Here is a 25571-nt window from a genome sequence, read left to right on the forward strand (position 1 = left end):
GTATTGTTCGTTATTTAGTAGCCTAGATAAATCCATGAATCAGAGAGAAATCGATAGCGTCATTACAAAATTTCAGAGAAAGAAAAACACATATGAAATGTGTTGAAAATGCAAAAAGATGATGGAGCTTAGTGAAAAGAAGTCGCCTTCACAAAGTGGGCCCGCAGGCTATTTTTGGCGCAAAGTCTATTTTTAGACATATGGATCATGGTCTATGAGTTGCAGGATGCTATTTATGGATGATTGGTCATGTTGGTAAAAATATATGGACTTATATTTTTAGACATATGGGCGGAGTCTATTTTTGGACTGCTAGTCTAAAAATAGAACAATCGAATATTAATAGATCTTTAATAATATTTGGACTATAAACATTATCTTATCCTCTTACAGCACTTCAGTTCGAGCTACGGATGTGGCACATGCAACTGCCAGAAGGAAATACACTTTTCTTATGGGTTAGCTGAGCTATTGCATGATGGACTTCAGTTAGAACTCAAGTGGTTGAGTTTGGTGGAGTTGATTGAGGAGTTGATGGAGTTGTGTTCAGTTTGACTTAGTTGAACTAGTTGTATTTAGTCTAACTGCCAAATACACTAGTGATGACTGATGTGAATTAATTATTAATTAATTCACTAATTATTAACTCATAAATCAACTAAAGAATACATCAGTTAACTCAGTGCATGGACAGTTCAGTGGAGACAAGTGTTAGAGGTGGGTGAAAGGGTGAGACTACTATCAGTTGTGACTATAGTTGTGCATGAGATTTGCACAATCATTGATTGAGATTGCCAATGAGGATTGCGCAATACAACCAAAGGGAAAACGAGCTTGGATCAGATCTATTCTCAACTTGGATTGCGTAGTAGAGGCAGGCAAACAGTGGAGGAGATTTGAACCTGTGACTTGATTCAGATCTGAGCTAGTTTGTGTGTAGCAGGTGGAGATAGTATTGAGTACTTGTGAGGAGTATTGTACTATGTATTGTTACATGTTCTCTATCATCATAATATATAGATAGTCGGGGGTTTTCAATTGTATGCTTTCCCCATTACATACTGTGTTGATATGTGTGATTGATGTTTCAATGTGCGCATGCGATTGTTTTAATTCCGCAAATTGATGATCAATGGTAGAGGAGGTTATGTATTATGCATGCATTCCGCAAATAGTGTATAATCAGGATAATATCTGTGAATAAGTGTTATATTATTCAAAATTTCTACATGGTATCAGAGCTAGATAATTTGTAGAAAAAGTTCTACATGGTGTCGGAGCGAAGTTGATCATCAGATCTATTATTCAGAAAGTGATTACATTTTATTTCTTCAGGCAGAATCTGTAATCGGGCTAGGTAGCCTCTGGATTCATCCTTCTTTTGGAAGGTGAGATATCCGGTAAATTCCTATACAGTCAATCTCTGTATGAGAAATACTTTGTTCTCACGAATTTTAGATCAGAAGTGGTTGAATTTTGAGCTGGTGGAATTCGAATTTGTACCAGTGTTTTCTTGGTGTCGAAGTTGAAATGTCTTTCAACAGATTTCGATTGGAGTATGCCCTTGAAGGCAGCTCGAATTATATTGCATGGAAAGACAGGATGGAGACAATGTTAGATGACAATGGGTTGAAGGAGTTCATAGATGCTGAGGTCCCAAAGCCTACTAATGTTGCTCACTTTGAGGCTTGGCAAAAGAAGACAGCAAAGTGTCGAAGGATTCTGTTGGAGGGCGTGAAAGATCGCATTGTATCCAGCCTGCATGAGGCTTCTCCATACTTGATGTGGAAAGTATTGACAGATTTATTCCAAAGCAAGAGCAACCAGAGGAAGTTGGTGCTCAAGGATAAACTCATAAACATTATTTGTGAGAAAGGAGACAGTATGCCCAAGTATCTCACGAAGTTCACCCAATGCCGGGATGAGTTGGGAAGTGTGGGGGTGACTGTCGATGATGAGGACTTGGTGAGCTTGGCTCTCCTTGGTCTTCCGAAGAGTTGGCATTCCTATCAGGACTCTGTCAATGGTCGGGAGAAATTTCTAGGATGGGAGAGACTTTGGTCTGATCTTGTGCAAGAGGAGATCAGGCGGAATACTAGGGACGGATCTTCATCAAAGGCATCTGATGAAGAAAATTGCGCTTTGGCTGCCAAAGCAAAGAAGGGGAAGAACAAGAAAGCTTCTCATTCCGGTGCGAAAGGCAAGAAGCAGGACATGTCCAAGGTGAAGTGATTTCACTGTCACCAGCATGGACATTATGCCACAAATTGTCCGCAGAAGAAGAAAAATAAGCAAGCTGCTAGATCTGCAACGGGAGAGGCCTTAGCCTTGCAGTTTGAGCTGGATTTTTCGTTGATCGCATGCTTGGTATCAAGTGTGATGGGATCTGTATGGTTCTTGGATAGTGGTGCGTCTTTTCACATGATAGGAGATGTTTTCTGATCTGGATGAGAAACATCTTGGAGTGCACATCGAGATGGGCGATGATGGTAGATACAATGCGACCGGTATCGGTACCATTTCCTTTGAGAGGGAGTCTGGTAAACCCTTCGTATTGAAGGAAATGATGCATGTTCCAGGATTGAAGAAGGATCTTATCTCTGTGGCAATGTTAGAAGACAAGGGATATGATGTTGTCTTCAGCGAGGGAAAGGCTTTCCTGCGCAGTAAGACAACTGGAGAAACCCGGAAGATAGGGGTTCGAGTCAAGAACCTTTATCAATTGCATGTAGATGGTTGCGCATCAATGGCATGCAAGGAAGAAGGATTGGTGAGCCGGGATGATGGCGAGCTGTGGCACTGGAGATTGGGCCACCTTCACCATGGAGCCTTTAAGATACTACAGCAGATTTCTACTGGGCTTCTTAAAGGCACTCTTGCGCAGTCAGATTAGTGCAAGGAGTGTACTTTGGGAAAATTTGTGAAAGCCGCCTTTCACAAGAAGGATAGTCGTGCCACGACAATCCTTGAGAGAATTCACACAGACGTGTGTGGACCTTTCTCAGTAGCTTCGACAGAAAAGCACAAGTACTATGTGATCTTTGTTGATGATTTCTCTCGAAAGTGCTGGATCTTCTTCATGCAGAAGAAGAGCGAGACATACTCAAAGTTCTGTGAGTTCAAAGCACTGGTTGAGAAGGAATTAGGGAAGAAGGTGAAGGCTCTTAGGAGGGAAAATGGTGGTGAATTCATCTCTCACGAGTTCAAGGACTTTTGCATCGCAGAAGGGATTCGAAGAGAGCTCATAGCTCCCCATAACCCACAGCCGAACGGGGTTGCTGAGCGGAAGAACAGAATGATCGTGGGTGCTGCACAGGCAATGTTGCATGATCAGGGCCTACCCCTTCACTTGTGGGCGGAGGCATGCAATAATGCAGTATATGTGCAGAACCGTTGTCCTCACAAGATACTTGGCATGAGTACACCCGAGGAGGCTTATTCTGGTAAGAAGCCTGATATTTCCCATTTGAGGATTTTTGGTTCTCCTGTTTACATGCATGTGACGAAGGATGCCAGGAAGAAGCTGGAGCCTACCGCAGAGGTTGGGATATTTGTGGGGTACACTGATACGCCCCACAACTATCGTGTGTATTTGCTAGACAGTCGCAAGATTGTTGTGTGACGGGATATCAAATTTCAGGAGGTGTACATAGAGCAGCCCGAAGGTTTTGAGATCTTCAGTAGTGAGTCGCATGTGTGCAGGCTCAAGAGAGCGTTGTATGGGTTGAAACAAGCACCTCGTGCTTGGCACACATGGATAGACAGACCGGACTTGGATTCTCCAAGAGTGAGGCGGATACTAACCTATACTAGATTGTGGTGGAGGGTAAGTTGCTGATCATTGTACTTTATGTAGATGATTTGATTTTGACAAGAGATGAGCTGTTGATACTTTCATGCAAGGAGGATCTTGCTAGAGAGTTTGAGATGAAGGACTTGGGCCTCCTTCATTATTTCTTGGGATTGGAAATTTGGCAGTGCAGTGATGGACTATTTGTTTCTCAGGGTAAGTATGCCCGGGAGATACTGGAGAAGTTCAACATGCATGGCTGCAAGCCTGTTGATACTCCTCTTCCTGGAGGTTGGAGGAAGGAGGATGCTACTTCAGTAGAGGTAGTGGATGCCATTGTTTATCGAGAGTTGGTGGGGTCGCTTATGTATCTGGTCAATACACGACCCGATATATGTTATGCTGTTAACCAGCTTTCACAAGCTATGGTTAAGCCAACCAAGCTCTTCTGGAAGGCAGGCAAGCATGTATTGTGTTATCTTAGAGGCACATCGGGATATGGATTGTGGTACAGACATGAGGATGAGGTGAAGCTATGTGGCTTCACGGATGCAGATTGGGCAGGGAGCTCAACAGACAGAAAGAGCACATCTGGATGGATCTTCAGTATCGGGTCGACAGTAGTTTCTTGGTACAACAGGAAGTAGAGATCTGTGGCACTCAGTTCAACAGAGGTCGAGTATATGGCAGCAAGTTTGGCTACATGCGAGGCTATATGGATGAGGGAGATTCTGGTCAGTTGTTCGGGTCACACTTGGAGCCTACTGTGATTTATTGTGATAACCAGAGTTGAATTAAACTCTCGGCTAATCCAGTATTTCATGATAGATCTAAGCACATTGACATCAAATACCATCATATCAGAGATTGTGTGCAGCGGAGAATCATGCTACTTTCATACATTCCCACGGAGGATCAGGATGTTGATATCTTGACGAAGGCGCTCACCAGGAGCAAATTCGAATACCACAGAGGCAGGATAGGGGTTGCAGATAATCCATATCTTGTTGAGAGGGAGTGTTGAAAATGCAACAAGATGATGGAGCTTAGTGAAAAGAAGTCGCCTTCACTAAGTGGGCCCGCAGGCTATTTTTGGCGCAAAGCCTATTTTTAGACATATGGATCATGGTCTATGAGTTGCAGGATGCTATTTATGGATGATTGGTCATGTTGGTAAAAATATATGGACTTCTATTTTTAGACATATGGGCAGAGTCTATTTTTAGTCTGCCAGTCTAAAAATAGAACAGTCGAATATTATTAGCTCTTAATAATATTTGGACTATAAACATTATCTTATCCTCTTACAACACTTCAGTTCGAGCTATGGATGTGGCACATGCAACTTCCAGAAGGAAATACGCTTTTCTTATGGGTTAGTTGAGCTATTGCATGATGGACTTCAGTTAGAACTCAAGTGATTGATTTTGGTGGAGTTGATTGAGGAGTTGATGGAGTTGTGTTCAGTTTGACTTAGTCTAACTGCCAAATACGCCAGTGATGAGTGATGTGAATTAATTATTAATTAATTCACTAATTATTAACTCATAAATCAACTAAAGCATACATCAGTTAACTCAATGCATGGACAGTTCAATGGAGACAAGTGTTAGAGGTGGGTGAAAGGGTGAGACTACTATCAGTTGTGACTATAGATGTGCATGAGATTTGCACAATCATTGATTGAGATTGCCAATGAGGATTGCGCAGTACAACCAAAGGGAAAACGAGCTTGGATCAGATCTATTCTCAACTTGGATTGCACAGTAGAGGCAAGGAAACAGTGGAGGAGATTTGAACCTGTGACTTGATTCAGATCTGAGCTAGTTTGTGTGTAGCAGGTGGAGATAGTACTGACTACTTGTGAGGAGTATTGTACTATGTATTGTTACATGTTCTCTATCATCATAATATATAGATAGTTGGGGGTTTTCAGCGGTATGCTTTCCCCATTACATACTGTGTTGATATGTGTGATTGATGTTTCAATGTGCGCATGCGATTGTTTTAATTCCGCAAATTGATGATCAATGGTAGAGGAGGTTATGTATTATGCATGAATTCCGCAAATAGTGTATAATCAGGATAATCTCTGTGAATAAGTGTTATATTATTCAAAATTTCTACAAAATGAGATTGACAAAGAGGAAACATATTGCGCATTGATCTGCTTGGAATCACCAAAATAGTTTCATTAATACTCGAAGGGTCCAAATAACCAATCCATTACATTCAACGGTGTATCGTTCTAGTCCCTCATGAACATGCAATTAGCATTAGGGGAATTTTGAGGTCTAAAATGGGCCTCCTAAGAAAAATGTACAACCAAAATAAACTTTATAAGAACCAATAGGATTCAAGATGATGATGTCAACCATGGGGGATGATTCACCATTTTTGGAGTAAACAAGTAAAAGGATTAAAAAATAATAAAATAATAAAACTACTTTTTCAACTCATATTTTAAACGTATCTCCCTAAGGTTTTACTAAAATTTCAAGCGGGAGTACTTGTTGGATGGAAAATTTAATTCCTCATCCAAGGATTACCCATGTTGCATATTTTCGATGGACTCTACTATAAGAAAAATGATAAATACATGAAGAAATGTGATTGCAATCACGTTTTTCATGTATTTCTCATTTTTTTTTGTAACAGGGTCCATTGAAAGTATCCAAAATGAGTACTCCTTGGATGAGGAATCAAATTGTGCATCCAACGAGTGTTTCCACTTGAAATTTGAGTAAACCCATAGGGAGATAAGTTGAAAATATAAGTTGAAAAAATATTTTTTCCTTTTTTCCCTCTAAAATTTGATGATATAATATAATATTGTTTTATTATTTGTACTATTATTTTATAATTTCCTTAGGAGGCCCATTTTAGACCCCAAAACTCCCCTAATGAAGCCAAGTGGAATCATAGAATTTGGACCATTGCGGGTGCAGAATTCCAGAACCTCTATTAAGTATTTTTTCCTCCCTTTTATAAGGAGAGGGAGATCTTGGAAATTAATTTCACACGGTCGTTCTTTCGGTCACTCGGTATTGGTCACTCGGTATCGACTTCTTAGGGGTCACTCACTATTCATATGGTGAGGGATACGCTAAAAACTGAGTTTTCTACCTCGATGGGAATCATACTTGGACCTTCCGACAAATAAATACCGGCCGGCTCACAGACCTGAACTTTCATATCTTCTTTCTTTGCATAAGGCCGCCATCACCAGCAGGGTGAGCCTGTCGAACTCTCGACAATAGGAGAGGTAAGATGCAAGAAGCGGTTTACAAGAGCTATCCATGCGCATACAGTGATACACAGTCCAAATGTATATAAATCCTCCCTCCGTAACACAAAAGTAATATTATAACAAAAATATTGAAATAGATAAAGAACCAACATATGGCATGTATAATTAAGAAGTAACCTGCATTCACCAGAGCCTTACATTACACTTTAGGAATTCTTCTGGGTAGGTTACCTTTATTACTTGGATTTAAGAGCCTCAGGATACGATTGGACTCATTAGAACCAACCCATTGGCTAGGAAAACCCCTACCTTACCTTTCATTTTACAGATCCGAGTTTTATCGATCTAGGCAACAAGGAATTAGCTTTCTAAATGACTACTCACCCTTGGAGGGTATAGAATCCTGAACAAAAGCACGTGTTTGCACCTATAACTTGTGAGAAATAACAAGAAATAAAACCAATTACCTTCAGGCTGAGATCTTTTACACCTGAACAATCAATTCAATTATAATTATATATATATATATATTTTTTTGTTTTGAAGGTGATGCTCCCCCCTAAGCCATACTGGAAGAAGTACCTGTGGCCCTACTGCTGTCGGGAAAACCGGCCAACAAACAGTGAGCCACAACTCAGCTTGCTTTCGCATGTGGGTGGCCCATGCAGGGCAACGACATGCACATCCTCTTGGGGATCAGAACTCTGATGGGTGGCCTGGAAAGGCAACACCCTCGCCATTGAACCACAAACCCAGCGGCATTTATATATTTTTATAAATGAACCATAATAATATATATTTCTTGGAAAGTACCATACTAATAAAAGATTCGTTTTCGTATTATAAAACATATATGAGAGGCACTAAAATGTTGTTCTGCAAACTATCCGCGTGATCATGCCTCTGTTCGGCCTTAACAACTGATTCACTTTGTATTGTGCTGAAATTACTCATTTTCTTGATGGAACTGTTCTATTTAACATAAATAGATGATTCTAAGATGCTCCTCGCATACACTTTTCGCACTAGCATACCTCTGACGCCAAAAGTCTAGAGTCCCCATACAGAGCCCAAACAAAAATTATTTTCATAAGCAGATACCATGGTTTAGTGGCATTGGTTAAATCATATTCAATTCACTCTAATGTCAGCCCTGGCCAACTGTCGTTGACATCTGGGTTTTGGTCAACAATTCAGTTCCTGAGGATTCTCATCGCAGGATACTACAAACAACCCCAATGCTAGGGCTAAACGCATCAAGATGGTTTTCACCAAGTAGCAAGGGACTAGGGCTAATCGTGGTCCCCATCCAACCACGATCCATTTAAACCAGGTTTGAACTACTTTTTCAACTCATATTTTAAACGTATCTCCCTAAGGTTTTACTAAAATTTCGAGCGAGAGTACTTGTTGGATGGAAAATTTAATTCCTCATCCAAGGATTACCCATGTTGCATATTTTCGATGGACTCTACTATAAGAAAAATGATAAATACATGAAGAAATGTGATTGCAATCACGTTTTTCATGTATTTCTCATTTTTTTTTGTAACAGGGTCCATTGAAAGTATCCAAATGAGTACTCCTTGGATGAGGAATCAAATTGTGCATCCAACGAGTGTTTCCACTTGAAATTTGAGTAAACCCATAGGGAGATAAGTTGAAAATATAAGTTGAAAAAATATTTTTTCCTTTTTTCCCTCTAAAATTTGATGATATAATATAATATTGTTTTATTATTTGTACTATTATTTTATAATTTCCTTAGGAGGCCCATTTTAGACCCCAAAACTCCCATAATGAAGCCAAGTGGAATCATAGAATTTGGACCATTGCGGGTGCAGAATTCTAGAACCTCTATTAAGTATTTTTTCCTCCCTTTTATAAGGAGAGGGAGATCTTGGAAATTAATTTCACAAATATCTCAGCCTAAGCATCTAGATGTCTGCTAGACTAGCTTTCTCTGCATGCAAGGCTCTGTCACCCCAAATGATTATATTTAGATTTGATTTTGTTCTTGGAAATATAGAAATTACAAAATTATAGAAATTATAGAAAAAATAGAAGCAAAGGAAACTGCATTATGATGGAGGAAAATATCATTATGTGATTCCTGTGAAGGCCCCTTATCAGAACATGTCTCTACCACAATGTGTCCCTCTAGCTACTCTGCTGGTTCATGTCTCTTTCACCGTAATTGTCTAGATTTGCGATATTAGCGATCAATGATCGTTGATTTCACCCCAAACCTTCAATTGCCTCATCTCTGCCTGATCCTTCAATTTTCGATTCGCAATATGCTCTTAGACCTCTGATATGAAATTTTTGATATGCCCCTAGACCTCCAATATTCTCTTCTCCTTCCTTTCAAAGGCAACAAAACCCCTCAACTTCAACATGCCATATCTTCTGATTCAGAAGCCCATTTTTAGGCCTCCATATACCGTTGGAAATCTTATTCCGAGCACAATCCAATGGAGAGGGTTTGATTTAGCTTTGAGAGCTTCTATGGCTTGGAATATGGATTCAAAATTCACTTCTATTTGGCACTTTGGACAACTGAAAACACATTTTGCAGTGAATGACAACACCAGGCACAATCTTCTCATGCTTTATGCCAAACTTGTTACAATATTCCTTCAATGCATTTGAGAAATATTCTCCACCATTATCTCTTCATAAACATTTGATAAATTTCTTAGTCTCTCTTTCAACAACAACATGGAATTTTTGAAATATTCCAAACACTTCACTTTTACTTTTCATAGGGTAGGCCCAAACCTTCTTGGATGAATCATCTATAAATGTTACAAAATATGATGCTCCTCTTAATAACTTGATGTTAACAGAACCAAACACATCTGAGTGTATCAATTCTAACAATTTTTTATTTCTTTCATGGCCAAATCTAAGGAATGAAACCCTTCTTTATCTACCATATATACAATGCTCACAAAGATGAAGATTGTAGGATTTAAAACCTGGAAATAAATTTTTACCAAGAAGGATTTTTAAGCCCTTCTCGCTCATGTGACCCAAATTCTTATGCCACATATTTGTTGAATTTCTTTCTTTTATGATTTTCCTATCATTTCCTTCAATGTGTATAATGTTCCTGTCTTGGGTCCTTTAGCCATGACCAATGCTCATTTGCTAATTTTCCAGCCTCCTTTTCCAAAGCTTGTGGAATAGCCTTCATCATCTAGTCGTCCCATAGAGATCAAAATCATGCGCATTTATGGTACATGCATAGCCTATTTCAACAATATATCTTGTCCATCCTTCATCTTGATCTGGACATCTCCCACTGCAACAATATTGCAAAAATTATTATTCCCCAAATGCACTCTACCATAATCACCAGGATTATATGCAACAAACTATCTTTGCATGGGGTTACATGGTGAGATGCCCCAGAGTCAAGGATCAAATCAAAGCTACTACTAGATGTATATAAACATGCATCTTCTACTGAAACAGTAAATAACAAATCACCATATGTGACTACAGCAGTAGTCTCACCTTCATTTGTGTTCGATGACTTGTGATTTGTACTAGTCGATTTCTAATCCTTTTGTCCTTTCTTCCAGCCTCGACATTCTTTCTTCATGTGCCCGAGTTTACCACAATGAAAGAAAATGATCTTGCCCCTTCTTGATTTTGATCCACCTCTCGATCTTGAATGCCTTTGTTGGCCTCAATCAATTCTCCTACCATGATAAGCTAAAGCTTCTCCTCCTTGGTTTTCCGCAATTGACTTGCATTGCAGCTCCTCATTCATTAAACTTGAGGGTCCCTGTAGTTGTTGAAGTGCTATCTACAATTAAATTTTCCCAACTAGCTGGCATAGAACACATTAACAAAATAGTTATAATTTCATCATCTAGAATGATTTTAACAGAGGCAAGCTGACTAGTAATAATATTGAATTCATTCAAGTGCTCAGCAGTTGAAGCACCCTCCTTCACCTTGAGATTATAAAGCTTCTTCATCAATAACACTTTGTTTGATGTCATTTTCTTCTCATATATATCATGGAGCTTCTTTCATAATCCTTCTGCTGTCTTTTCTCTGGACACATTGAAATACACATTATTTGATAGGTATTGGCAGATTGTTGCAATCGCTTTTCTATCTAGATTATTCCACTCTTCATCCGTCATCAATGAGGATTTCTTTGTTGTGCCCTCAATCGACAAATATTGATCCTTTAAAATCAGTATATCCTCCATCTGTGATTTCCATAGGGAAAAAATTAGCCCCGCTAAACTTCTCCATATCAGTAACTGTTGTCTCCATCCTTAATAAAATTCACACCCACAAAAACAAAACTCCACTTAAAGCTTATTACACCCTTTTAAAATAGATTTCCAAAACAAAATCAACCTCCTTTTAAAATTTTCATCTAGCAAAAGATCATAATCATAAAACATATATAAATATATATGTTTCAATTTATTTATAAAATGTATATAATTATAAAACATACTCCTTTAATTTCATGTGCCATGAAAAAAAAATACTAACGTGTAAGGAATGAAATATAATTATAAATTGCCTTCATTCAACGATCTTCTTTAATTTGTTGCATGGACAAGTCAAACAATCTGACAAAGACTTCAAAATATTGTGATTTCATCTTCAAATGACAGCAGATCCTTAACCAAACATAAATTCCGAAAGGTTGAACCACGCGCAAATCCCTTAGTGACAGGCTGAACCAATCTTTCACTAAGAAAACAGATCAACTTCAACTAAATGCTCCTCATCCATTCCACTCTTCACGTAGCTCTTGGCTCGGCAGCGCAACACTTCACCTATGTAGATGAGTAGGAAGCGAACACCAACGTCCAAAACTACTTTAAGCATCGACCTACATTGTTTAGGCTTCACTTCTTCACATCAGGCGGTTCCTTTGCAGGCAGGACACCAATGCTCCTGCGAGCTCACTTTACATATGACCTCACACAACATTCACATGATTTCACCAATCTTGGTGTCCGCCACATACAACCTCACATCTCCGTAACACTACAACTAAGCCGAACCCCTCGGCTGTGATACTAGTTGTTGATTTAAGAGGGAAACAACAAAGCATTACTCAATCACAGATAACAAAACAGAGATAAAAGAACAAATAACTGGAGAAAATAAATCACACGTAACATTGTATTGTTGGAAGTAATGCTTCCATGTCACGTGTAGTTTTCATTGTGAGTCCCTAGATGTCAGTGTAGAAGCGGTTGATTACTATGTAATCAGTTGAAGTCATGATCTAGATGTATCGAAGTTAGTGTGTTATGTCCTATATATATGTAGTTGTTGTGATGAATAATAATGTAGTGTGTTATTTGTATTCTGTAAAATCTCACTCTCTCCACATCTCTTAGTGTCTAACATGGTATTAGAGCCTGTTCTGGCATGATTCCCTTACAGCAAGGCCAGGAAAATGATAGATTCTTGAGCTTTAATGCTTTGTAAAATATATAGAGTGTGTGAAATAATGTGTGAAATTTTTTATATTCTTTATACTGGTGTGTTTTGTGTGGATCATTTATCTATGTGGAGACATAAAGTGATTTGCAGGTAGAATCTCCGTTGAGTTTGTAGATCTTCCATCATTTGTTACACAGCGATATGCGGCTACTAAGGTCTGGAATGCCCGTTGAATATTAGAGTAAGAGTCATGTCGTTTGGAGCTGTGGGTGAAGTCACTCTCAAGATGTACATAGCTATGTGGGATATTGTCATTTTCCTGCCTGCATGAAGGAATAGTCAACCTGCCATTTTTTGTGCATATTTTGTTTGACCAATCACAAATATGAAAGTCAATCATGTTGCTTGCTCCAAGTTTAAGAGGCTATCTGGATCCGACGGTAGCCAGGTTTCCCTCAAAGTTTTCTAGAAATGAGAAGAACTGGATCTTGTTTGAATACCAACGATGCCTGATACCTTTGGTCGATCCAGGCTCTCTAATCCAGCACTCTAATGAGTTAATTCTCCAACCCATCTGCCATACCTCTCGCTGCCACCTACAAGATGAATTCTTCTCAACGTGACATCCACTTTCCCGCATCTAAAGGTGTAAATAGACTTTCCTTTCACAAAGAAGAAGATGGAGAAAAGAATACCAAAAGTGCCCACACAAAAACATGTTGTTGTTGGCGTGACTTGGCCTTCTCATGGCGACCATTTTGCAATAGGGGAATTACCTTTGAGCTCGGCGATGACTGCATTCTTACCAGCATACCTCTGGTTTTCCCTTCCTCACCTTACCTTCATCACATTCTCGGGCCTTCCCTCACCTGCTTTGATAATGATCATTGTTATAGTAGCTCAAATGCCCGTGTCCCTCTTCTCTTTCATGAGACATGCGAGAAGCATCAAATTTCATTTTGATTATTGCAGGCTCACTAAAAATTGGGTGACAGAGCTTGGAAAATGTGAATCCCTTTCACCACATTTTTAGGCTTGGTGGGTAGGATCTAAAAATTTTCTATCAGGATATCACTCACTATCTCAATTCCTTCCTCGAGGATACGTCTGCCAATTTCATTTCCATCACACCAAAGAGGAATGTGAATTGTTGCTAATAGACAACATTGTGGAAATATTATTGATTGTCGTGTTTGTGGGGATCACAGTTTAGTTCTTCTCTCGCTGGAGTGTAGTTGATTATGAGAACACGTCTTCCGTCGTTTCATGTGGAGAGGCGTAAAGTGAATATTGCATCTCCGAAGATATTGTGACCGCGAAAGACTTTGCTGCTGGGAAATCACAGAGATTTCTCTATCAACTTTATAGTTTTGGTTCATTTTTCGATTATTGTCCATTTGTTTCAAATTTTTTGATATTGTGTCCAAGTTTATGGTGGCAGTGGATGTCTTCTATAGACCTTGTATTGGTTCAATGATTTAGTGTTTAATTTGAGTCTTTATTTAAGGTTTTATACGTAAAGTTATGGTGATTCTATTGTAATTATATGAAAGACCAGTTAATGAAAAACAAAAAGCATCTTTGAAGTTAATGGTTCTCGACGTTCCTAGGTGCCGAGAGAATACATCATTGATTTGGTTATGTTGAGTTTGTTATATGTTAATGTATTTTGTCGTTCTTTGATGCTTCAAGAACATTAGTTACCGGTTTTCTTTATATGTATAAAAGTGTATATGTCAAAAATTTCAGTTGTATGATGGACTCATGGACAAGCTCAGTGCATAGAAAACTTACCTATATAACTTGAAGTATGTATTTCGATGCATACTACTGAGATGGAAGCATGTCCATAGAGATATTCAGTATCTAGGCTATTCTTTAGGGTAGTCAAGAAGTGTCAATTGTACAAAGTTCATCAACGATGGTGAGAGGAAATTATGTTTTAAATAGAGGTCAAGTGACAGCTCGAAGATGTGGTGGTGAAGAAATAATGATTTTTGCCAGATTCCAGAGTGGATGTGAGTGATGATGAAGACCAGTCACAAAAATATCATATTGTTGTTGTAATATGTGTTTCCAATGTTTTCCATGTAAGCATTAAGAGAGGGTGCTGAAAGTAATGCTTCCATTTCATGTGTAGTTGTCATTGTCAATCCCTAGGCATTAGTCTAAAAATTGTTGATCACTATGTAATGAGTTGGAGTCATGATCTAAATGTGTCAAAGTCAGTGTGTTATGTCCTATATATGTAGTTGTTGTGATGAATAATAATATAGTGTGTGCGATTTGTATTGTGTAAAATCTTGCTCTCCGCATAGGTCAGTTTCTAACATGCATAACAAGGCTTGGCATTGTCTTGCCTTTTAAGGCTCAGGTAAATACAAATTTATAGATGAGAACAAAGCTGATAGGAATAAGCTACATATTAAATTCACACAAAACAGATGGGTGGTGTGGTAGGTTGTTGTCGGTGGCATGGGTGGCAGACGGCTGAGGATGATGCCGAAGTTGACGTAGGCGGCGGACGACTGAGGACGGTATGGTCGGTGCTGAAATTTGGCTTCACGTTTAATACAGACAATGAAATTCCTCTGCATAATTGGCACTGCCCAAAAACGAGGGCAGAAGTGTGGGTGTTGCCTTTGTACTCCATATCCTCGAACATTACCATGAAAACCATTAAAAATCACACTTAGACCATTAAAAATTACACTCAGGCTCAAGGTTTGTAGTCACACACGTTCCTTGAATTCGACCCACAATATTGTCGACATGGGCGATTATGGGAACTTGTGCTCCTTTTGTGACAACGTCACACTTAACTAGTAGGGTTCCGAATTTGCCCGCCTATGAAGAGGAGTTGTTCAAAACTTCAATCCCGCAACTCGAAAGGTCGTTACGTTGTTTCCACTTAAATTATCATGCATGTAAAACATCAAATTCATATTAGCCTAAATGTGCTTTGAATTTGTGTTTTCCGAATTGGAATTTGTGTATCTAAACATTGACTAAAGCGCTCTGGCTTCGCCATAATCTACTAAAAGGTTTTTTTTTGGGCTACCCCTAAATTGCTGGAATTACAGTTTTTATGTCATAAGTTGTTTCAGAACCCTAAAAAATACCTCATCGAATGCAACACAATGGAACAAGCCATGAACATGTCGTAAAAAATTCAAAGGAGCGTAGTCCAAATATGAAGGAGCCTATATACGGTACTAGATGCAAATTTTTTAAGGGATTAATCATTTTAACTTTAAACGTAATTTAATAATAATCTCACTAATCAATTTGTCAGGGTGTGAAAGTGTGGCCATCTAAGTTGTTGTTGCCGAATTTCAAAGGTACTCAATTCTTTTATTTTGTTAATATTGGGTTCATAGATGTCACCGAATTTCAAAGGTATTTTATAAGGCGGTTTATGATTCTCTTTATAACAATAGATCTGGGTGGAAACAGACAATATTTGTTTCAATCTCGGATAAACAAGGGTGGGTCAAGACAGAACGATTTCTAACTTATTCAAATATAAATGGTCTCTTCAATTTTCCAAGGAGAATGGGGGAATTTACAGTGGAAATTGCATGAGTCAATTTCTGTCACTTTCTCTCTCTTGTCTGTGTGGTAAGAGAGATGATTATAGTAAGTAGTTCTTTCATCCTACTCTCCACGTACAAAAAACACACGCGTAAATCCTTGCATAGAAAACTCCACTGCATGAGTCACTCGAAATGTATACAATCTTGTCACAAGCATAAATGGGTTCAGCATGATGTTTTTTCTTATTTGAACATTCATGTTATGCAAAGTTTAGGAGACAAACTGTGCCATCCATTCAAATGAAAAGTTGTGCATTTTAGTCGTTGCGCGAAAGACAATAGCACCTACGAAATATCTATTGTCGAGGCTCTGAGGACCTGTGGGAAGATGAAGCCATAACTTCAATTGAAGTGCAGTTGTTGCCTGACAATAAAGTGAGGACTTTTGTCAAGGAAATTGGGTAGCATTTGCTCATAATAAGGGAAAGTCGTACCGAAACAAAACCTTACTCTATAATTTGATGGTTGTCTGCAGGTGTGTGGAGAAGGGTGATTTCTTCGCACTTCTATGAACTCCCACACATGCACTTGGTTAACAACCATGCGTGGGAGTGTGGAGAATTGTGGGTCTCCTGTTGCCATTTACGCTTGAAGAAGAAGCCATTGCCTTTCCCATCCCCTTGCACATTATAGCTATAGTTGTTTCAACCCTTTCCCAATCTAGGCAAGAGCAAGTTTATTTTTAATGCATTTCATGTTTCAATGGTCATTTATGAGGGTTACCACAAGCATTTAGTGTAAATTACTTTTTGAATGATTGATGAATTTGATTAAAAAACACATGGAGTTTACCAATAATGGGTTATAAATTTTTGCATTGTATGAACCACCATCGTAGCTATATATTATAAATTTTACTGAGAGGTTTATTCCTCCAATGAAAAAAAGCTTCCTTTCATTGATGCAATTTGGATTCAATGTATTATTTGTGAGCTAAGTTCATTGTGCAGACTTCATTGTTACATATTCATGAGCCTTTAAACTCTCATTGAAGTTTTAAAATTTAATTTCTCAGGTGAATGTGAAGGTGAAGATAGTTTTCTCCGAAGAAAATTTCTGGGGTTTATATTCACAGATGAGCTAATTTTCCACGTTTTTTCCAAAAAAAACATTTGTTATTTTCCATTTTTCCTAAGAGTGATTCACCCAAATTTTATAGGAGAAAATTATTTAACCTTAAAAATCACCAAAAATTTGTAGAGACTATAAAATCATTAGAAATTTAAATATTTTTATAAAAAATATCACCAAACATTTTACAGTTTGCATAATAGGGACTAGTAAGATTCTCCAAGATTTCTAATCTTTACAAAAAAAAAATCCATCTTTGAAATTTTCCATGGTTATAAAAAATATCACCAAAGATTTTACAATTTGCATAATAGGGACTAGTAAGATTCTCCAAGGTTTCTAAACTTTACAAAAAAAAAATTCCATCCTTGAAATTTTCTGTGGTTTCCTCTGCATTATTTGCTACCATAGTTGTTGAAGCAGAAAAGGCACAAACAACATGGGTCATCTTGGACAAGTATATTTTTGTCCCTTGTACTTCGAAAATTTTAGGACTATGAACTATGAATCTCTTAAAAAATAAATTATCACTTAGCTTGGGTTTTAAAATATCTCCCCTTCGAAGTTTCAGGATTACTATGAAGTGAACTTAATGGTGTTGTCCTGCTTCGTACAGAGCTCCACACTCCCACACAATGAGCTAAGTTCATTGTGTAAAGCTCCACACTTTGTTGTTGCATATTTATGAGTCTTTAAACTATCGTTGAAGTTTGTGCGGAGAGGTTTGTGTGGAGAGATTTCACTGTGCGGAGAGCTTTGTGTAGAGAGATTTGTGCAGATAGTTTTCATTGTGTGGAGAGAAACTTATTGAAATATAGGGTGATACTCTTGTTTGTTTTTGTCTAGGGAATTTTTTGCTAGCATATTCTCAAGTTTGTGGTGTGGAGATCTGAGGAGGTTGAAAAGTTTAAATCTCATTGAAATATCAGTTGAATCTCTTATTGGTTACAGATTCTAAATTGGTGGACCAAGATTTGTTATATTTGTTTGTCCCTGCTTAGTTTAGTTGTCTCAAATGATAGACTTGTATCTAGTAAAGAAGACTATGCCTTGGGTTGTCGGCTTTATGTTTACCTTTGTATGCTTGGGAGTTTATAATCTACAGGGAAGAGATCATGAAATTCTCTATTATCTACTCCTCATGTAGGGAGTCATAGACCTCTACGACTATAATGTTAGTGCGTGGAGGATTTTGTTATAGGAGAACATTTTTGGGTTGTGTTATATTCTTTCCATGACTAGCCTACGTATCCAACCGGGGGGTTAGAGGGGGGGCAAAGCTCCCCGTTCGTTGTGGCGATTGTGTAATGGGGGCATCACAGGGGGGGACGGCAGCACCCCCTATCCGTGAGGTTTGAGGGGGGCGGGTAGCTCCCCTCTACGGGGTCTAGGGCAGTGCCCCGGGGAAATTTTTTTGGGACCCTATATTAGATTGGGCAGAACTACCTATGGTTTTTTACATGGTTTTTGCACATGATTTTGGATGCGATGGTTTTTGGTCCATGGTTTTGGACATGATGGTTTTCGGTCCATGGTTTTAGATGCTTCGGCATGTATAAATATGTATTGTAACATTGAAAGGAACATAATGAAAAATTAAGGTGGTAGTCTCGGTTTTGGGATCCAGGGGAAAATCTCTGTGTATATGTGTTTTTTTGTGTTATGCTCTCGCATTTTTTATTTTCTGTGTTTTAAAATTCATATGTAGGTAATTTATGTACAGGGTTAAAACCTACATTTGGTATCAGAGTAGTTTTGGCTTCAAGGGAATTCCTTTGTTGTTGAGGGGTTTCGCTCAGGCCTATGGTAGACCCTGTTCAGTGGGAGATCTGTGGGATCGATTCTGGTGGTGAAAGAAGATGGTGAGCAGTGGAAAGATAGAGATCAAGAAATTTAATGGTCAGATTTTTGAGTTGTGGAAACTCAAGATGGAGGATCTATTGGTGGATAAAGATCAGTAGATCGCAGTAGATCTGGGTACTAAACCAATGGGAGTGTAAGATGAAGAATGGAAGAAGTTGGATCGGAAGGCAAAGAGCACAATATGATTGTGTGTCTCAAATTCAGTATTGCTGAATGTATCGGGGGAAGCTACAGCTAAGGCTTTGTGGGACAAGTTAGGGACTTTGTACCAATCTAAGTCTCTAGTGAATAAATTGTTCTTGCGGAAAAAGTTGTATAACTTGAGGATGAAAGATGAGGACTCGGTGGCAGAGCATCTGAACACATTTAATACTGTGGCAAGTCAGTTATTATCTGTTGATATTAAAATTTCAGATGAAGATAAGTGCATCAGTTTGTTGTGTTCTCTACCAGATTCGTGGGATAGTCTAGTTATTGCAATAGGTAGCAATGATACTGCCTTGCAGTTTGATGAAATAGTCTCATTTTTGCTGATGGAGAATATGAGATGGAAAAATATGGAGAGCCAGAATGGTGATTCCTTGTCTATACGAGGACGATCCCATAACATAAACAAGAATAATTCATCAAGTGGGAGATCTATATCTAGAAGGAGATATAAATCTCCAGGAAAACATGTAAAGATAGTTTGCTAGAAATGAAGAAAGGAAGGGCACTAGAAAAGAGACTGTAAATCTAAAGCTCCTGACAAAGGAAAGGGATCTGATGATGCTCCTTCTGTAGAGGCAAAAACCTCCTCAAACGAAGGTGGGGATGTGTACTTGGCTTCTTCAAGTACACATGTAGATCATGAGGCATGGTTGATTGACTCAGGTGCATCCTTTCACTTCACTCCCCATAGAGAGTGGTTCTGTGAGTATGAGAAATATGATGGTGGTGATGTCTTCTTAAGGGATGATAGGAAGGCTAGAATCGTTGGTAGTGGAAAAGTAAAGTTGAAGTTGCAAGGTGGAAGAGTTAGAACACTTCCGGGTGTTCTGCATATTCATACATTGACCAGAAATCTGATTTCTGTAAGCAAGCTGGATGATGCAGGTGTAAAAACAGTGTTCGAGAAAGATAATTGCAAGATGGTTCGGGGAGCACTGGTATTGATGCGGGGAGTTCAAATTGGAACTCTGTACAAGCTGCAAGGTAGCATTTTTATTGATGGGTGTAGCAGTTCTGTGGTTCCTGAAAGTGGAGAAGAAAATTTAGTGGTCTCTAGAGAGAAGACCATGTTGTGGCATCAAAGGCTTGGACATATTGGAGAGAAGGGTCTCTAAATACTTCACGGTAAAGGTATGGTAGAAGGTATGAATAATTTCTCTCTGGATTTTGATTTCTGTGAAAACTATGTATATGGGAAGCAGAATCAGGTGAGTTTCCCCTCTGGTGCTAAGAGGGCGAAACAAATATTAGAGCTTGTGCACAATGATGTGTTTGGTCTTGTGAAGGTTCCATCACTGGGTAAGTTTGTGTACTATGTATCATTTATAGATGACTTCTCAAGGAATAAATGGATATATTTACTTAAGAAGAAATTTGAAACCTTTGACAGGTTTAAAGAATTTAAGGCTATGGTGGAAAATTAGACAGAGAAGAAGATAAAGGTGCTAAGGACAGATAAGGGCGGAGAGTTTCGCAGTAAGGAATTTGAAGAATTCTGTAAGAAGCATGGTATAGCACGACAGAAGACTACTCCATATACACCTGAGCAAAATGGAGTTGCAAAAAGAATGAACAAGACGTTGATGGAAAGAGCAAGAAGCATGCTCAGTGGTGCTAGGTTAGGACAGGAATTCTAGGCAGAGGCAGTGGAGACAACATGTTACCTAGTCAACAAATCACCTTCATCAGCGTTGGAGGATAAGACTCCACAAGAGGTATGGACTGGTAAGAAACCCTCTCTTTCACATCTGAGGGTATTTGGATGTGATGCATATGTACATGTTCCAAAGGAGAAAAGAACCAAGTTGGATATTAAATCTTAAAAGTGCATCTTTATTGGGTATAAGGATGGTTTAAAGGGTTATAAGCTTTGGAACCCAGTAAAAAGGAAGGTTGTGTACAGCCGAGATGTGGTGTTCAAAGAGGTGAAATATGTTATTAAACATGGAATCCAACCAAAGGAACCTGAGAAGATAGAGTTTGAGCTTAAGGAGGAAGAATCAAACTCTACAGGAGAAGAGGGATCAGAAGATGAAGAGCCACAAACTCCGAGTATGAGAAGATCAGTTCGAGAAAGAAGGAAGTCATAAAGGTATAGTCCATCTGCTTTCTGTTCAAATTTTTCTTTATCTATTACTGATGATGATCCCAAAAATGTGAAGGAAGTAGTAGATTCAAAGGATGGAAAACTATGGAAAGAGGCCATGGTTGATGAAATGGCATCTTTGCACAAAAATGAGGCTTGGGATCTGGTGGAGTTATCGGCTGGAAGGAAACCCATTGGCAGCAAATGGGTGTTCAAGAAGAAGACAAATGCAAAAGGAAAGGTGGAGAAATACAAATCTCGGTTGGTAGCAAAAGGTTATTCCCAGGTGCCAGGAATTGATTTTGGTGATATTTTTTCTCCTGTTGCCAAGGTAGCTTCTATTAGATTACTTTTATCTGTTGTTGCTACTTTTGATTTTCAGGTAGAACAAATGGATGTGAAGACAACATTTCTTCATGGGGATCTAGAAGAGGAGATCTACATGAAGCAACCTGAAGGTTTTGTGGTGAAGGGTAAGAAAGAACTGGTATGCAAGTTAAAGAAGTCTATGTATGGATTAAAACAGCCACCAAGGATGTGGTATTAGAAATTTGATACATTTATACGGGGACTTAGCTTCACCAGAAGCAAAGGAGATCACTGTATGTATTTTAAATTAATTGGTGACCGTGTTATTTATCTGTTTTTGTATGTGGATGATATGTTGCTGGTTGGAAATGACAAATAAATTATCCAGGATTTGAAGACCCGATTGTCCTCCAAGTTCGACATAAAGATCTTGGTGCTGCAAAATATATTTTGGGCATGGAAATTAAAAGAGATCGGGCAAATAGGAAGCTCTGGTTAAACCAGTGGAAGTATGTCGAGACGATACTGCAAAGCTTTAATATGCAGGATAGTAAACCGGTGAAGGTTCTTATTCTTGTAGGTGTGAAGTTATTTGTTGAACAGTGTCCCAAGGCACAAGAAGAGGAAGAGGACATGTCCTGTGTTCCATATGGAAGTGCAGTCAGTAGCCTGATGTATGCAATGGTCTATACTAGACCAGACATTGCACAAGCAGTGGGAGTATTGAGCAGGTTTATGTCAAAACCAGGAAAGGAGCATTGGATAGTAGTGAAGCGGGTTTTCAGGTGTTTTTGCGTGGCACTAGTGATTATGGTTTGTGCTACTAAGGAATACTAGGATTGGAGAGTGTTGGATATTCATGGCTTTGTTGATGCGGACTGGGCTGGAGATCTGGATCAGAGAAGATCTATAAGTGGGTATGTGTTTAACCTATTTGGAGGTGTAGTCAGTTGGATGAGTAAGAAACAAGCTGTAGTGGCACTATCAACTATAGAGGTAGAATACATGGCAGCCACTCATGCAAGCAAGGAAGCAGTTTGGTTGTAGAGATTGTGTTCAAGTATGGGGTTGGTACAGGGAGCTATAAGGATAGACGGTGACAGCCAAAGTGCAATTTTCTTGGCAAAGAACCCTACTTATCATTCAAATACAAAACACATTGATGTTCAATATCACTTTGTGAGGGATATGATAGAAGACAAAAAGGTGTTGCTGGTAAAGGTGGAGACTTTGAAGAATATTTCAGATGCATTGACAAAATCTATGAGCTCTGAGAAATTATCGATGTAGAGAAACAGTGGGCGTTGCAGGGCTAGATAAATGACTAAGCTCTCTTGTGGCCCCTATGGAAAGAAAACAACAAGTGGGAGAATGTTGGGTTGTGTTATATTCTTTCCACAACTAGCCTACGTAGTTACCCGGGAGGTTAGAGGGGGGGCGGAGCCCCCCCTTCGTTTCACCGATTGTGCAGCGAGGGGGTCACAGGGGGGGTTTGAGGGGGGCGGGTAGCCCCTCTCTACGGGGTCCATGGCAGTGCCCCGAGGAAATTTTTTTTGGACCCTATATTAGATTGGGCGGACCTACCTATGGTTTTGTGCATGGTTTTCGCATATGGTTTTGGACGTGATGGTTTTCGGTCCATGGTTTTGGACGCGATAGTTTTTTGTCCATGGTATTGGATGCTTCGGGATGTATAAATATGTATTGTAACATTGAAAGGAACATAATGAAAAATCAAATTGGTAGTCCCGGTTTTGGGATCTAGGGGAAAATCTCTGTGTATATGTGTTTTTATGTGTTATGCTCTCGCATTGTTTATTTTCTGTGTTTTAGAATTCGTATGCAAGTAATTTTTGTACGGGATTAAAACCTACAAACATTACAATAGAAGGAGCCAATTGTGAAACAATGGCCTTGGTTACCCATTTGAATTCATCATGTTCAATGCATTATAATTGGCAATTTGAGTACTTAGTTGTTTAAGTTAACCCATGCTAGCTCTCAAAAATTTCTTAATACTTTCCTTTTCGTGAAGAACAATTAGATATGATTCTTTGTTTAAGTACAATAGATATAAAGTTGTCAAAACCATGCCACATAGTCTGATATCTATGTTTAAGTATAGTAGGTGTAAAGTTTTCAACACCATGTCAGTACCCCCTAGTGTGGAATTCAATCAGTTAATGGATAAAATTAATCATCTTCAAGAAGAAATCATTTCTATTCAAATGAGGCATAATTAAATGGTCTTCAGTTTGACCACTATTATGGAGTTGTTGTTCGAACATAGAACCTTCATGCATAGAAATGAGGATGAGCTCTCTAATCTCTGATAGGAAATTGAGGGACTTCAATTTCCTATTGACATGCATACTTCAAATCCCTCTTTCTCCAGTAATGACATAAGTACAGTAGCACACAACTTACATGATCTCACTGTAACATTGTCCCCTCGAAGGGGGGATTAGAGTTGGGTGATGACATTCCTCTAATAGACTTAACATGTTAGTTTGCAAATGTTTCCATATTTTGTATGTTTTTTGGTGTCTATATGCATATAGGAATAGTAGCTTGGATATAAAGGACCAATTTTTTTTGGCATAGTGGGAAATATTCCATGGGTAATTAGAAATGTAAATCATCAAATGGAATTTCCCTTCTTTTGATGTATTTTTTTCTTCCACAACACATATTTTCAATAATATAAAAGTCCTCACTCATGTTTAATAAATAAAGGAATAGAAAAATACAAAATCTATATAAATTGGGTTTTGTTCTACTCACATAAACTCATAGTGGGGGCTTTGCATGTTCTCTTTGATTGTTCCTTCAATAGTCACATAGATCTATAACAGAATAAATATCACTAACTTATAGCACTATTGATGGGTCCCATCAATAAGTATATTTTGAGGCCCATTGTGCTATCCTCCAGTGCTTAAATTCTCTTTTTCTCACATTAATTTATATTTTTTAGCCATAATGTGCTTAGTAGGAAGACTAAAAGGTGATTGTCATATTTCATGGCCTAATGTGGTTAATATCTAGGAAAAAGAAGAATTTTTGGATACATTTACTATGCAGGAGTACGATGGAGGCATTTAGAGAGAATATAGGGGGTTTGTCCACTAAATTAACTCTCCAACTCGACTTGAGTCCCAAGATTCCTCACTAACAGCTCGAACTCCACTAGTAGGCGATGAACTCAATTGCATGCAAGGACCTAAGGGGACTAGATCCAGTAATTTTGAGGTTTTGGAGGGAAGTAGTCCTACTTTCAAGGGAGTTTCCCTCAGTCATCTTTTGTATAAGAAAACGAGCCCAAGGGCTTGTTAGGATTCGAATTTTGGGAGATCTAGGAAAATTTATTTGAAACCAAGTGCTCAATACTGTTATTTCCATTTTTATGTGATGTATCTGAACTCTATTTTCTATTAATGAAAGGTTTATTGTGTTTATACATATGAATTATCTTAGGAGTGTTGAAACCCTTGGGGGGCTCAACCCAAAAGCTTTAGTCCCTCTCTTCTATTTTCTTTTTGTTCTTGTTTAATTTGTTGTATTTCTTTCCTTTTTAGGCAAAAATTAGATTGAAAAGTTGTAGTTGCAGGCCTGACTACCACCTCTCCTTTTCGATGTGTGGTTGCAAAACCTACAACAAGCCAAAAATACATGTTTGCTTTATTTTGAAAGTTACTAGGATTTGGTTCATGGTTTCTTGTATACTTTGTTTCTGCATTCTAGAAGATACAACCATGTCCCTGCATAAGGATTAGATGCATGTTGTAAGTTAGAATAGTTCTTATAGTAATCAACTCATCCTTTCCATCTTGATTTGTTTTGTTGCAACTTGACCACTAGGTTGATGCTCTTTCCAAGAATAAATAGGAGTTGATTGTTGGGCTATAGGAACTATCAATGATTTGCAGTGACTAGCACATTTCATCTTACATCCACTTT

The sequence above is a fragment of the Pinus tabuliformis genome, chromosome 6 (assembly GCF_031772625.1).
Source record: "Pinus tabuliformis cultivar Carrire ecotype Pingquan chromosome 6, CPIR1, whole genome shotgun sequence".
Classification (NCBI taxonomy): Eukaryota; Viridiplantae; Streptophyta; class Pinopsida; order Pinales; family Pinaceae; genus Pinus; species Pinus tabuliformis.